The sequence below is a fragment of the Halichoerus grypus genome, chromosome 10 (assembly GCF_964656455.1).
Source record: "Halichoerus grypus chromosome 10, mHalGry1.hap1.1, whole genome shotgun sequence".
Lineage (NCBI taxonomy): Eukaryota > Metazoa > Chordata > Mammalia > Carnivora > Phocidae > Halichoerus > Halichoerus grypus.
Genome location: NC_135721.1, coordinates 101,607,952 through 101,622,465, shown reverse-complemented (window position 1 = coordinate 101,622,465; position 14,514 = coordinate 101,607,952). Strand labels below are relative to the sequence as shown.

At 38.0% G+C, this 14,514-nt stretch overlaps 1 long non-coding RNA gene across 1 annotated transcript in view; it reads left to right on the top strand.

Annotated features, from left to right (window-relative positions):
* Positions 1-14,514, top strand: part of LOC118534580 (uncharacterized) — a 569,730-nt gene that overhangs the window by 463,456 nt on the left and 91,760 nt on the right. The gene's annotated exons all lie outside the window — the stretch shown is intronic.

The following is a 14,514-nucleotide window of genomic DNA, read 5'->3' as shown; positions in this document are numbered from 1 at the left end:
TTCCCTGTAAGTCTGTGTCTTCACATGACCATCTTATTTTACAAGGTAATTAAAAGAAAAGCACAGGCCCAAAATGGCGCCTCTTAGAACAAGTCGGCAAACCAAGACTTAATATCTAATCTACTATAGTTTCAAACCCCTGGAAATGTAACCTTTAACCAGTAACATGGGATTTCCTGGTCAATACTAAGAAATTTACTGATAGACCCCATCTGCTCCCCTTAGGAAGGCAACCGTTTCTAAATAATGCATTTTCTGCTAATAAATATCTTTCTTTTTTAATGGCCTCCCTCTGCCTTTAAAAACTTCTCTCTCTCTTAGCTCAGTGGACCTCCCTTCTACTTTCTAGATTCATGAATCATTTAATAAAACCAATTAGATCTTCAAGTTTACTTGGTTGAATTTTCTTTTTTAACAAAGGACACCAATCTTATGGATGAAGGGCCCACCCTAATGACCTCATTGTAACTTGATTACATCTGCAAAGACCCTATTTCCAAATACAAGTACCAGGGGTAAGGACTCAACATATCTTTGGGGCAACATAATTCAACCTATAACAAACTTACATGAATTCATGAGTTCTCCTCCTAGCCCACCACCTGTATTTCTAGTTCTGCTGTAATCCTTTTCAACCCATCAACCTGTAGCCACTCCAGAACGTTTTCAGCCCAGAAAGAAAAGAACTTTCTGATTCAGAGAAAACTACAAGACCAGCAACTTCCTAAAGGTTTCAGAAAGAACAAGGAAGCCTGACATTGCCAGGCTCTAAAAGCCAAACAGCTTGGAGAAAGAGGTTTAAAGCTTGTAAATATCAAAGAGCCTCTGGAATACTGGGGGCAGGAAGAACAGTCCTAAACACAGTGAAACATGAATAAAGTTGGACTGCGTTCATTGGCTTCACTCCCAGGGCAAAATTATTCTCCCCTTTCCAAAAGTAGCATTTAGCACACCATTAGTTTGGAATGGTTATTGTCTTTGTGGAATACATTATTTTTTACAGTTTATGGCAGGAATTGACACACAATGTCACATTATCCTGTATTTCTACTCAGATACACACAGGTAGGATTGTAGCCCTGATGGGCCTTTTGAGGCTGATCTAATCTGATCCCTACCCTAAACAAGGTCATTTTCCTGCCCGCTGCAATAACCATCTTCTCATCTGGTTCCTTAACTCTAGCATCATTCTTTACATTTTATATATCCTTTCTGATTAGAGAAGAAATACATTGCCATTTTACATATAGAAAAAATAAAATAAAATTGCCCCACAAGCTTGTTGCTTTTTTATAAGAATCATTTGAAACCTTGATTTTTAATGACTTTCTAATACTCCATTGTCTGATGTACCGTAATTGTTTTAGTCAATGCCATATTAGTGACCATTTACATAATTGCCATCCTTTTCATTCTTATAAAAGTTGCCATAGTGACCATTTGTGTTCCCCAAAGCATTAGTTCTAATTTGTATCCTCAGTTAAAAGTTTTTAGAACCCAATGGTCAAAATATGTCCATTCTCTAACATGGAACGAACTATGGTCACCTTGAAGGAGGAAATAAACACATCAGGTCTCAACAGATTTGTCCTGTTCTTTTATGATGGTCCATATGTGGAGTCATCGAGAAGAGGGTAAAAAGGGGTACCTTTGGCTTCAATATTCTTAGGTTGTGTTCACTTACCCTCCTACATGCACAGATGGGAAGAGTCTACCTAAAGCTGTTCGCTGGCTCCTGACAGAATCTGATGTAATTTCCCCATCTATTATTCCCGAAGGCCTTAGAAAGAGCCATTAGGAAAATCTTGGATCTCAGCCCACATTGATTTACTATAAGCAGCCAGAAAGTGGGTTTGTGGTAGGCCTTCCGACGTTGGGAGCAGTTTGTGGTGTACAGATTATGTTCCTCTCAATCACTGTGCCTTCATCAGTCAGGGCAATTAGAGACCATGCTGTTATATCTCCTCCCCATGAACTCCCATCTTCCAGACCCAATCAAGAAGCAGGAGGTGGGCCTCTTCTTAACCCAAATCTACCCTGGCTGGGTTCCAATCAAAATTTTCTCATCGTTTCTTGCTCTCCCCCTCCATAGAGGGACCTCTATTCTTCAATCATGTCTTTGGCAATTTAAATGACGGATGGCTTTTTGCATATCATTAGCAGGGCTTGGAGAGAATGATAACTGCACATCCCCACTGATCAGGGCAATAAGATAAAGAATTTATCTGGGAACCATTTTGCCAGATGACAGAGTAGAAGCCAAAAACCAACATAGAAAATCTAACCCAGTGTTTGCTGTTTGCTGAAAGAGATAGCTTTCTCATCTGAGATTTGACTCCATTTTACTAGTGAAGAGAGAACAAAATAGCTTGAGTACACACTGCAAAAAGGTGGGATTCATTTATACTTTCCTGAGGATGAATTTTTTGCTATTCAAAGTGCGGTGCAGGGGTAAGCAAACTTAGCATCTCCTGGGGGCTAGTCAGAGTCAGAAATGCAGATTCTTTGTCCGCACTGAACCAGAACATCCATTTAACAAGTTCCCCAGCTAATCTATTTGCTTGTTATGCCTTCTAAAGCACTGATCTATTATATATAAGGTATGAGCATTTAGTTGCCTGGATGACACCTTTTAATTTTTTTATATATTTAATTTTTTATTATGTTCAGTTAGCCACTGTATAGTACATCATTAGTTTTTTTTTATTATGTTATGTTAGTCACCATACAAGTACATCATTAGTTTTTAATGTAGTGTTCCATGATTCATTGTTTGTGTATAACACCCAGTGCTCATCACAACACGTGCCCTCCTTAGTACCCATCACCCAGTTACCCCATCACCCCACACCTTTTTAAAAACCTTCTCACCTTATAAAACAAAACAAACTGAAAACATTCGAGTTCTTCCAGGATCGAACTGAACTGCTTGTGGGACTTGTACCCAAAAATTCATTCTAAGGAATGGAATTGTTCGCCTGGATCTCCTTTTATTTTTAATTAAGTAACTTTAAGTAGTTTAATTTATTGGAAAGTAATAGACAATTGGTAAAATTTTCGAAGAGCATAAAAATGTATACATTGCAAAGTAAGACTTCATTTTAGACAGTTTCATCCCTCGAGTTAATCACTACTAATAGATATTTTTTATATTTTTGTATAATCTTCCAGAAATATTCCGTGATACATACATACATATATACATATATATATATATATTTGCTATTTACTATTTTCTACTATATGCAATAGTCCACACTTTTGTTTTTCAGCATGTTTTAAATGTCCTGTAACACACATAGAGAGATCTCCCTCATTGTTTTTAATGTTTACATAATATTTTTCCTGTCTTTGCATCAAAATTTGTTACTGTTCAGTTTCATTTTAGAATATCTCTAGCTTCTTTGTTTGTTTGTTTTGGCTACTCCAAATGATATTACAAGGGATGTCTCTGTGCATACGTGTCTGCATACATGTATGTTTAACTATGACCTAAAAATCTAAGAATAAAATTGCTGGTTGTAAGGATAGAACATTTAAAGTTTTGTTAGATTTTGACAATCTGCCCTCCAGACACAACTGTTTTCACTAGTATCCCTCCAACAATCCACAAGATTTGTGACTACCCTAAGTTCCTGCTTTAGTGAGATATCAAACTTGAAATGTGTAATCTGAATCTGATTTCTATTTTATATGCATATCTTTCATTATGAGTGAATTTGAGCATATATTTATGTATTTAGAAGTCGTCTTTATTTCTATTTTGTGAAATGTGTTTATTTTTTTCAGCTGTCATTTTCTTTTTGTATTTCTATCTTTATCGAAATATATTTGACATAACATTAGTGTAAATTTAAGGTATACAGAGTGATGGTTTGATATGCAGATATTGTAAAATGATTACCATAATTACCATAATAAGGTTAGTTAAAACATTTATTACCTCACATTGTTACCTTTTTGTGTATGTGTGTTAAGAACATTTAAGATCTACTCTGTTAACAATTTTTCAGTATAAACTACAACATGGTTAACTGTGGTCACTATGCTGTACATTAGGTTCCCAGAACTCATTCATCTTATAACTAGAAGTTTGTACACTTTGAACACCATCAGTCATTTGTCCCACTCCCTAGCTCCTGACAACTACTAATTTACTCTTCATTTCTGTGAGTTCAGTTTTTTTAGATTTCCACATATAAATGAGATCACACGGTATTTGTCTTTCTTTATCTGACTTACTTTATTTAGCATAATGCCCTCAAGTTTCAACCATTTTGTTGCAAATGGCAGGATTTCCTTCTTTCTTATGGCTGAATAAGATTCCATTATTCATATTTTTTAATCCATTCATCCATCAACGGACACCAGATAAATACTGCAATGAACACAGGGGTTGCAGATATCCCTTCAAGATAGTGATTTCATTTCCTTCAGATATATACCCAGAAGTGGAATTGCTGGATCATATGGTAGTTCTATTTTTAATTTTTTTTATTATGTTATGTTAATCACCATACATTATATCATAAGTTTTTGGTGCAGTGTTCCATGATTCATTGTTTGCGTATAACACCCAGTGCTCCATGCAGAACATGCCCTCTTTAATACCCATCACCAGGCTAACATATCCTCCCACCCCCCTCCCCTGTAGAACCCTCAGTTTGTTTTTCAGAGTCCGTCGCCTCTCATGGTTCTTCTCCCCCTCCGATTTCGCCCCCTTCATTCTTCCCCTCCTCCTATCTTCTTCTTTATTCTTTTTTAACATATATTGTATTATTTGCTTCAGAGGTACAGATCTGTGATTCAACAGTCTTGCACAATTCACACCACTCACCATAGCACATACCTTCCCCAGTGTCTATCACCCAGCCACCCCATCCCTCCCACCCCCCACCACTCCAGCAACCTTCAGTTTGTTTCCTGAGATTAAGAATTCCTCGTATCAGTGAGGTCATATGATACATGTCTTTCTCTGATTGACATATTTCGCTCAGCATAACACCCTCCAGTTCCATCCATGCCGTTGCAAATGGCAAAATCTCATTCCTTTTGATGGCTGCATAATATTCCAGTGTATATATATACCACTTCTTCTTTATCCATTCATCTGTCAATGGACATCTTGGCTCTTTCCATAGTTTGGCTATTGGGACATTGCTGCTATAAACATTGGGGTGCATGTATCCCTTCAGATCCCTACATTTGTATCTTTGGGGTAAATACCCAGTAGTGCAATTGCTGGGTCGTAAGGTAGTTCTATTTTCAACTTTTTGAGGAACCTCTGTACTGTTTTCCAGAGTGGCAGCACCGGCTTGCATTCCCAACAACAGTGGAGGAGGGTTCCCCTTTCTCCACATCCCTGCCAACATCTGTCGTTTCCTGACTTGATAATTTTAGCCATTCTGACTGTTGTGAGGTGGTATCTCATTGAGGTTCTGATTTGGATTTCCCTGATGCCGAGCGATGTTGAGCACTTTTCATGTGTCTGTTGGCCATTTGGATGTCTTCTTTGGAAAAATGTCTGTTCGTGTCTTCTACCCATTTCTTGATTGGATCATTTGTTCTTTGGGTGTTGAGTTTAATAAATTCTTTATAGATTTTGGATACTAGCCCTTTGTCTGATATGTCATTTGCAAATATCTTCTCCCATTCTGTCGGTTGTCTTTTGGTTTTGTTGACTGTTTCTTTTGATGTGCAAAAGCTTTTTATCTTGATGAGGTCCCAATAGTTCATTTTTGCCCTTGCTTCCCTTGCCTTTGGTGATGTTTCTAGGAAGAAGTTGCTGCCGCTGAGGTCGAAGAGGTTGCTGCCTTTGTTCTCCTTTAGGATTTTGATGGACTCCTGTCTCACATTGAGGTCTTTCAACCATTTGGAGTCTATTTTTGTGTGTGGTGTAAGGAAATGGTCCAGTTTCATTCTTCTGCATGTGGCTGTCCAATTTTCCCAACACCATTTGTTGAAGAGACTCTCTTTTTTCCATTGGACATTCTTTCCTGCTTTGTCGAAGATGAGTTGACCATAGAGTTGAGGGTCCATTTCTGGGCTCTCCATTCTGTTCCATTGATCTATGTGTCTGTTTTTTTGTGCCAGTACCATACTCTCTTGATGATGACAGCTTTGTAATAGAGCTTGAAGTCCGGAATTGTGATGCCACCAGCTTTGCTTTGCTTTTCAACATTCCTCTGGCTATTCGGGATCTTTTCTGGTTCCATACAACTTTTAGGATTATTTGTTCCATTTCTTTGAAAAAAGTGGATGGTATTTTTATAGGAATTACATTGAATGTGTAGATTGCTCTAGGTAGCATTGACATCTTCACAATATTTGTTCTTCCAATCCATGAGCATGGAACGTTTTTCCATTTCTTTGTGTCTTCCTCAATTTCTTTCATGAGTATTTTATAGTTTTCTGAGTACAGATTCTTTGCCTCTTTGGTTAGATTTATTCCTAGGTATCTTATGGTTTTGGGTGCAATTGTAAATGGGATCAACTCCTTAATTGCTCTTTCTTCTGTCTTGTTGTTGGTGTATAGGAATGCCACTGATTTCTGTGCATTGATTTTATATCCTGCCACTTGACTGAATTCCTGTATGAGTTCTAGCAGTTTTGGGGTGGAGTCTTTTGGGTTTTCCACATAAAGTATCATATCATCTGCAGGGAGTGAGAGTTTGACTTCTTCCTTGCCGATTCGGATGCCTTTGATTTCTTTTTGTTGTTTGATTGCTGTGGCTAGGACTTCTAATACTATGTTGAATAACAGTGCTGATAGGGAACATCCTTGCTGTGTTCCTGACCTTAGAGGGAAAGCTCTCAGTTTTTCCCCATTGGGATTGATATTCGCTGTGGGTTTTTCAAAGATGGCTTTTATGATATTGAGGTATGTACCCTCTATCCCTATACTCTGAAGAGTTTTGATCAAGAAAGAATGCTGTACTTTGTCAAATGCTTTTTCTGCATCTATTGAGAGGATCATATGGTTCTTGTTCTTTCTTTTATTAATGTATTGTATCACGTTGATTGACTTGCGGATGTTGAACCAACCTTGCAGCCCAGGGATAAATCCCACTTGGTCGTGGTGAATAATCCTTTTAATGTACTGTTGGATCCTATTGGCTAGTATTTTGGTGAGAATTTTTGCATCCATGCTCATTGGGGTTATTGGTCTGTATTTCTCCTTTTTGATGGGGTCTTTGTCTGGTTTTGGGATCAAGCTAATGGTGGCCTCATAAAATGAGTTTGGAAGTTTTCCTTCCATTTCTATTTTTTGGAACAGTTTCAGAAGAATAGGTATTAATTCTTCTTGAAATGTTTGGTAGAATTCCCCTAGGAGCCAACTGGCCTGGGCTTTTGTTTGTTGGGAGATTTTTGATGACTGCTTCAATTTCCTTAGTGGTTATAGGTCTATTCAGTTTTTCTATTTCTTCCCAGTTCAGTTTTGGTAGATAATACATGTATAGGAATGCATCCATTTCTTCTAGATTATCTAATTTACTGGCATATAGTTGCTCATAATATGTTTTTATAATTGTTTGTATTTCTTTGGTGTTGGTTGTGATCTCTCCTTTTTCGTTCATGATTTTGTTGATTTGGTTCATTTCTCTTTTCTTTTTGATAAGTCTGGCCAGGGGCTTATCAATCTTGTTAATTCTTTCAACGAACCAGCTCCTAGTTGCATTCATCTGTTCTACTGTTCTTTTGGTTTCTATTTCATTGATTTCTGCTCTGATCTTTATTATTTCTCTTCTCCTGCTGGGTTTAGGCTTTATTTGCTGTTCTTTCTCCAGCTCCTTTAGGTGTAGGGCTAGGTTGTGTATTTGAGACCTTTCTTGTTTCTTGAGAAAGGCTTGTATTGCCATACACTTTCCTCTTAGGACTGCCTTTGCTGCATCCAAAAGATTTTGAACAGTTGTGTTTTCATTTTCATTGGTTTCCATGAATTTTTTTAATTCTTCTTTAATTTCCTGGTTGACCCATATGTTCTTTAGTCTCCTTGTATTTGAGTTCTTTCCGACTTTCCTCTTGTGATTGAGTTCTAGTTTCAAAGCATTGTGGTCTGAAGATATGCAGGGAATGATCCCAATATTTTGGTACCGGTTGAGACCTGATTTGTGACCTAGGATGTGATCTATTCTGGAGAATGTTCCATGGGCACTAGAGAAGAATGTGTCTTCTGTTGCTTTGGGATGGAATGTTCTGAATATATCTGTGAAGTCCATTTGGTCCAGTGTGTCATTTAAAGTCTTTATTTCCTTGTTGATCTTTTGCTTAGATGATCTGTCCATTTCAGTGAGGGGGGTGTTAAAGTCCCCCACTACTATTATATTGTTGTCGATGTGTTTCTTTGCTTTTGTTATTAATTGGCTTACATAATTGGCTGCTCCCATATTAGGGGCATAGATATTTACAATTGTTAGATCTTCCTGTTGGATAGACCCTTTAAGTATGATATAGTGTCCTTCCTCATCTTTTATTACACTCTTTGGTATAAAATCTAATTTGTCTGCCATAAGGATTGCCACCCCAGCTTTCTTTTGGTGTACATTGGCATGGTCAATCGTTTTCCACCCCCTCACTTTCGATCTGGGGGTGTCTTTGGGTCTAAAGTGAGTCTCTTGCAGACAGCATATTGACGGGTCTTGTTTTTTATCCAATCTGATAGCCTGTGTCTTTTGATTGGGGCATTTAGCCCATTTACATTCAGGGTAACTATTGAAAGATAGGAATTTATTGCCATTGCATTGCCTGTAAGGTGACTGTTACTGTATATTGTCTGTGTTCCTTTCTGGTCTATGTTGCTTTTAGGCTCTCTCTTTGCTTAAAGGATCCCTTTCAATATTTCTTGTAGGGCTGGCTTTGTGTTTGCAAATTCCTTTAGTTTTTGTTTGTCCTGGAAGCTTTTTATGTCTCCTTCCTTTTTCAATGACAGCCTAGCTGGGTATAGTATTCTTGGCTGCATATTTTTCTCGTTTAGCACTCTGAATTTATCATGCCAGTCCTTTCTGGCCTGTCAGGTCTCTGTGGATAGGTCTGTCGCCAGTCTAATGTTTCTTCCATTGTAGGTTACATATCTCTTCTCCCGAGCTGCTTTCAGGATTTTCTCTTTGTCTCTGAGACTCGTAAGTTTTACTATTAGATGTCAGGGTGTTGACCTATTTTTATTGATTTTGAGGGGGGTTCTCTGTGCCTCCTGGATTTAGATGCCTGTTTCTTTCCCCAAATTAGGGAAGTTCTCTGCTATAATTTGCTCCAATATATCTTCTGCCCCCCTCTCTCTTTCTTCTTCTGGAATCCCAATTATTCTAATGTTGTTTTGTTTTATGGTATCACTTATTTTTTGAATTCTGCCCTCGTGATCCAGTATTTGTTTCTCTCTTTTTCTCAGCTTCTTTATTTTCCATCATTTGGTCTTTTATATCACTAATTCTCTCTTCTGCCTCATTTAAGCTAGCAGTTAGAGCTTCCATTTTTTGATTGCACCTCCTTAATAGCCTTTCTGATTTCGACTTGGTTAGATTTTAGTTCTTTTATTGCTCCAGAAAGGGTTTCTCTAATAACTTCCATCCTTTTTTCAAGCCCAGCTAGTATCTTTAAAATCATCATTCTGAACTCTAGTTCTGACATCTTACTAATGTCCATATTGATTAGGTCCCTGGCAGTCGGTACTACCTCTTGTTCTTTTTGTTGAGGTGATTTTTCCCATCTTCTCATTTTGTCCAGAGGAGAATAATTGAATGAGACAACAAAATGCTAACAGGGTAACAACGTCCCCAGAAAATATACACTAAACAAATAAAAAAATACCTGAAACTGGGGGAAAAGAAAGGAAAAGAAAGAAAAAAGAAAAAAAGAAAAAGAAAAAGATAAAAAAAACAAAACAAAACAAAACAAAAAAATGGAATATGACGAAATATGATCAGGCTGGTGCATAGATCAGCACCACACACTAGATTTTGGGTGTATTTTGGTCTGTTAGAAGAAAGTGCCTGCCAAAATTTTAAAGAAAGAAAAATTTATATATGTACAAAAATAAGGGTTAATATGATGAACAGATGGAATATGACTGTAAAGATGAAAATTATAAAAGATTTTATAAAAGGAATCGATAAGATAAGTTGGGTGAAAAAAGAAAGAAGAGGATTTAAAAAAAAAAAGGAGAGAATGTGATCAGGCAGGAGACTAGAACAAAGCCATACACTATAGATTTAGGATATATTTTGATCTGTTAGAAGAATGTGTATCTCAAGATTATAAAGAGAGATCAACTTATATATACACCAAAAATAAGGTTAACTTCTATGAAGGGATAGAATATGGCTCTAAAAATGAAAAATAAAAAGTGCTTTTTCAAAAAGGGATTGATAAGATGTTGGTTGAAAAAGGGAAAAAGAAAAATTCAAAAAAAGAAAAGAGACTTAAAAAAAATTAACTTTGAAAGACTAAAGAATCATGGGAAAAAAGCCATGAATTCTATGTGCAGTATTCCCCTAGTGCTGGAGTTCTGCCATTCTCATTGATGGGTAAACTTGGCCTTGGCTGGGTGTTCTTGCTGATCTTCTGGGGGAGGGGCCTGTTGCCGCGGTGCCCAAATGTCTTTGCCGGAGGTGGAATTGCCCCACCCTTAACGGGTTCAGGCTAAGTAATCTGCTCGGGTTTGCTCTCGGAGCTTTTGTTCCCTGCAACCTTTCCCTACAGCTTTGGAGGCCGAGAGTGAAAATGTCGGCCTCCCAATCTCTGCCCCGGAGGAGCCGAGAACTCGGGGCCCTGCTCCTCAGTGCATCCCCAGAGAAAAGCAGTCAATCACTCCCGTCTCCCCGGTCTCCGGCTGCACTCCGTGCTCACCCAGCCTGTGACCGAGCATTTCTATCTCTGGCCCCCGACCCCATGTGGAGTCTCCAAACCCAGCAGATCCCTGCAGTCTGCTCCTGTGCCACTCCTCCTGTGGGAGGAAGGGGAATCTCCCCAGATCTGTCGCTTGTTGGGTCCATGCGGGAAGAGCAGGGGCCTGACTGTGCCGTGGATCATGTTTTATGGCAACCCCGAGCCGAGAGCCCGCGCCTCGGCTCTGTCTCTGCAGCTGACTTTACCGCTGCAATACCTGGGAGCTCTGCCGCACTCAGGCACCCCCGGTCTTTCTGTGACCCCGAGGGTCCTGGGACCACACTGTCCCGCGAGGCTTCCACCCCCCACTTAGCCACCAGAGTGACGTCCCTCAGCGGAGCAGACTTCTAAAAGTTCTGATTTTGTGCTCCGCGGCTCTATCACTTGCTAGAAGCGGCCGGCAGAGGCCCCCTCCCCCGCCGTCTATCCTCCAGAATATCTCCTCGGATTCACTTCTCCGCACGTCCTACCTTCCAGAAAGTGGTCGCTTTTCTGTTCAGAGAGTTGTTGCTATTCTTTTCTTCGATCTCCTGTTGAGTTTGTAGGTGTTCAGAATGGTTTGATCCCTATCCAGCTGAATTTGTGGGACCAGATGAAATCCAGGTCTCCTACTCCTCTGCCATCTTTGGAGAACTGTCCTATTTTTAATTTTTTGAGGAACTGTTTTCCAGAATGACTGTACCAATTTACATCCCCACCAACACTGCACAAGTATTGGCTTGCAACCTCCTTGGAAGCTTCTTGGGTAATATTCTGAAATCAGCTTTCATGCTTGGAGGGCAGGGAAAGACCAAAGAAAGAATTAGGCCACTCCAGATTGATAGGTGACAGGTTTAATAAGCAGCAGAACTTACCTATGAGGCTTGTCCTAGGCAGCTGCAAGATGAGTAGATCTCCACACCTGCCTGCCAAATCTTAAAAAGTTTTTATGGAGGCCTTAACTGGGTTCAGTCACATATACCATCCAGATGGTCTCAACACCAGGTTGTCTCAAGGCTTTGTCCTTGGAGCAACCCCTGGCAGCTGGGAAGTCAAGGGTGCAATGACAGAGAGGGGTGAGGAGCCTCCAACTGCCTGGGTCCAGCTCACAGGTCATCCAGGGGTCACATCCTCTCAGTAACTTCCTCCAACAACAAGGGTCCCTTTTTCTCTGCAAACTCACCAAAGCTGGTTATCTCTTGCCTTTTTGATGATGACAATTCTAACAGATGTGAGGTAATATATCACTGTGGTTTTGATTTGCATTTCCTTGATGATAAGTGATGTTAAGCACCTTTTCATGGACTTGTTGGCCATTTGTATATCTTTGGAAATATACCTATTCAGGTCCTTTGCCCATTTTTTAATCAGATTTTTTTTTTCTTTTTTTTGCTACTGAGTTGTATGAGTCCCTTCTTTATTTTGGATATTAACCTCTCATCAGATATATAATTTGTAAATATTTTCTCCAATTCTGTAGGTTGCCTTTTTATTTTGTTGATTTTTTGCTGTGCAGAGCTTTTCAATTTGATGTAGCCCCACTTGTTTATTTTGCTTTTGTTGCTTGTGTTTTTGATGTTATATCCAATATATTGCTAAGAGCAATGTAAGATTTTCCTCTATGTTTTCTTCCAAGTGTTTTAGTTTCAGGTATTATATTTAATCCACCTTGAGTTAATTTTTGTAAGTGGTATAAGATATGGTTCCAATTTTATTATTTTGAATGTGAATATTCAGTTTTCCCAGTATAATTTATGAAGAGACTATTTTTAAATATTATGGGCCACCATGTGCCTGGGTTTATTTCTGGGCTCTTGATTCTGTTCTGTTGGTCTGTGTGTATGTTTTTTGGTAAGTACTATACTGTTTTGATTACTATATCTTTGTAGTATAGTTTGAAATTAGGATGTGTGGTGCCTCTAGCTTTCTTATTCTTTCTCAAGATTGTTTTGGCTTTCTAAGGTCTTTGGTGGTTCTATAAGAATTTTAGGATTATTCTTACTATTTCTGTGAAAAATACCATTGCAATATTGATAGAGATTGCAATGAATCTGTATATTGCTTTGATTAGTATGAACATTTTAATAATATTAATTATCCTCACATATGAACTCTGAATATCTTTTCATTTATTTGTATCTTTTTCAATTTTTTTTTCAATGTCTTATAGTTTTTAATGTACAGGTCTTTCACCTTGTTGGTCAAATTGATGCCTAAATATTTTATTGTTTTTGATGCTAATGTAGATGGGATTTTTTTCTTTATTTCACTTTTAGATAGTTTGCTTTTGTGTGTAGAAATGCAAGTGATTTTTGTGTGTTGATTTATGTATCCTGCAATTTTACTGAACTTGTTTGTTAGTTCTAACATTTTTCAGTGGTTTCTTTAGGATTATATATATATAATCATGTCATTCACAAACAGAGACAATTTTACTTCTTCCTTTTCTTTTTCGATGCCTTTTTATTTCCTTTTTTGTTGCCTGATTACTTCAGTTAGGACTTCTGGTACTATGTTGAATAGGAGTGATGAGGGTGGGTACCCTTGTCTTATTCCTAATCATAGAGGAAGAGTCTTCAAATTTTTACCTTTGAGTATGATGTTAGCTGAGGGTTAGTCATATATGGCCTTTATTATGTTGAGGTATATTACATCTATACCAAATTTGTTACATGCTTTTATCATGAAAGGATGTTGAATTTTTGTCAAATACTTTTTCTGCATCTATTGGGATGATCAAGTGATTTGTATCTTTCTATTAATATGGTAAATTACATTTATTAGTTTGCATATGTTTAACCACCCTTGCATCCCAGGGATAAATCCCACTTGATCATAGTTTATGATTCTTTTAATTGTTGATGAATTCAGTTTGCTAGGATTTTGTGGAGAATTTTCCCATCTATATTCATCAGGGATATTGATCTATAGTTTTCTTGTAGCGTCTTTATTTGGTTTTGGTATCACAGTAATGCTGGCCTAGTAAAATGCCTTTGGTATGGTTCTCTTCTCTGTAATTTTTTGAAAGAGTTTGAGTAGGATTGACATTAATTATTCTTTAAATATTTGGTAGAATTCACAGGTGAAACCATCTGCTCCTGGGATTTCTTTGTCAGGAGATGTTGATTACTGCTTCAATTTCCTTAGTCATTAGTCTGTTCAGATTTTTTTCATGATTTAGTCTTGGTAGATTATATGTTTCTAGGAATTTATCCATTTCCCCTAGGTTATCCTATTTTTTGGTGTGTAATTATTCATGGTAGCCTTTTCTGATCCTTTGTATTTTTGTGATGTCAGTTGTAATGTCTCCTCTTTCATTTACAATTTTGTTTGAGTCTCCTCTCTCTTTTAGCTAAAAGGTTTGTCAATTTTGTTGATCTTGTAAAAAACCAACTCTTAGTTTCATAGACTTTTTATTGTCTTTCTATTTTCTATTTCATTTATTTCTGTCCAAATCTTTATTATTTTCAGGGTGCTTGGGTGGCTCGATTGGTTAAGCAACTGCCTTTGGCTCAGGTCATGATCCCAGAGTCCTGGGATCGAGCCCCGCATCAGGCTCCCTGCTAAGCAGGGAGCCTGCTTCTCCCTCTTCTGCTCCCCCTGCTTGTGCTCTCTCTCTCTCTGTCAAACAAATAAAATCTTTAAAAAAACTTT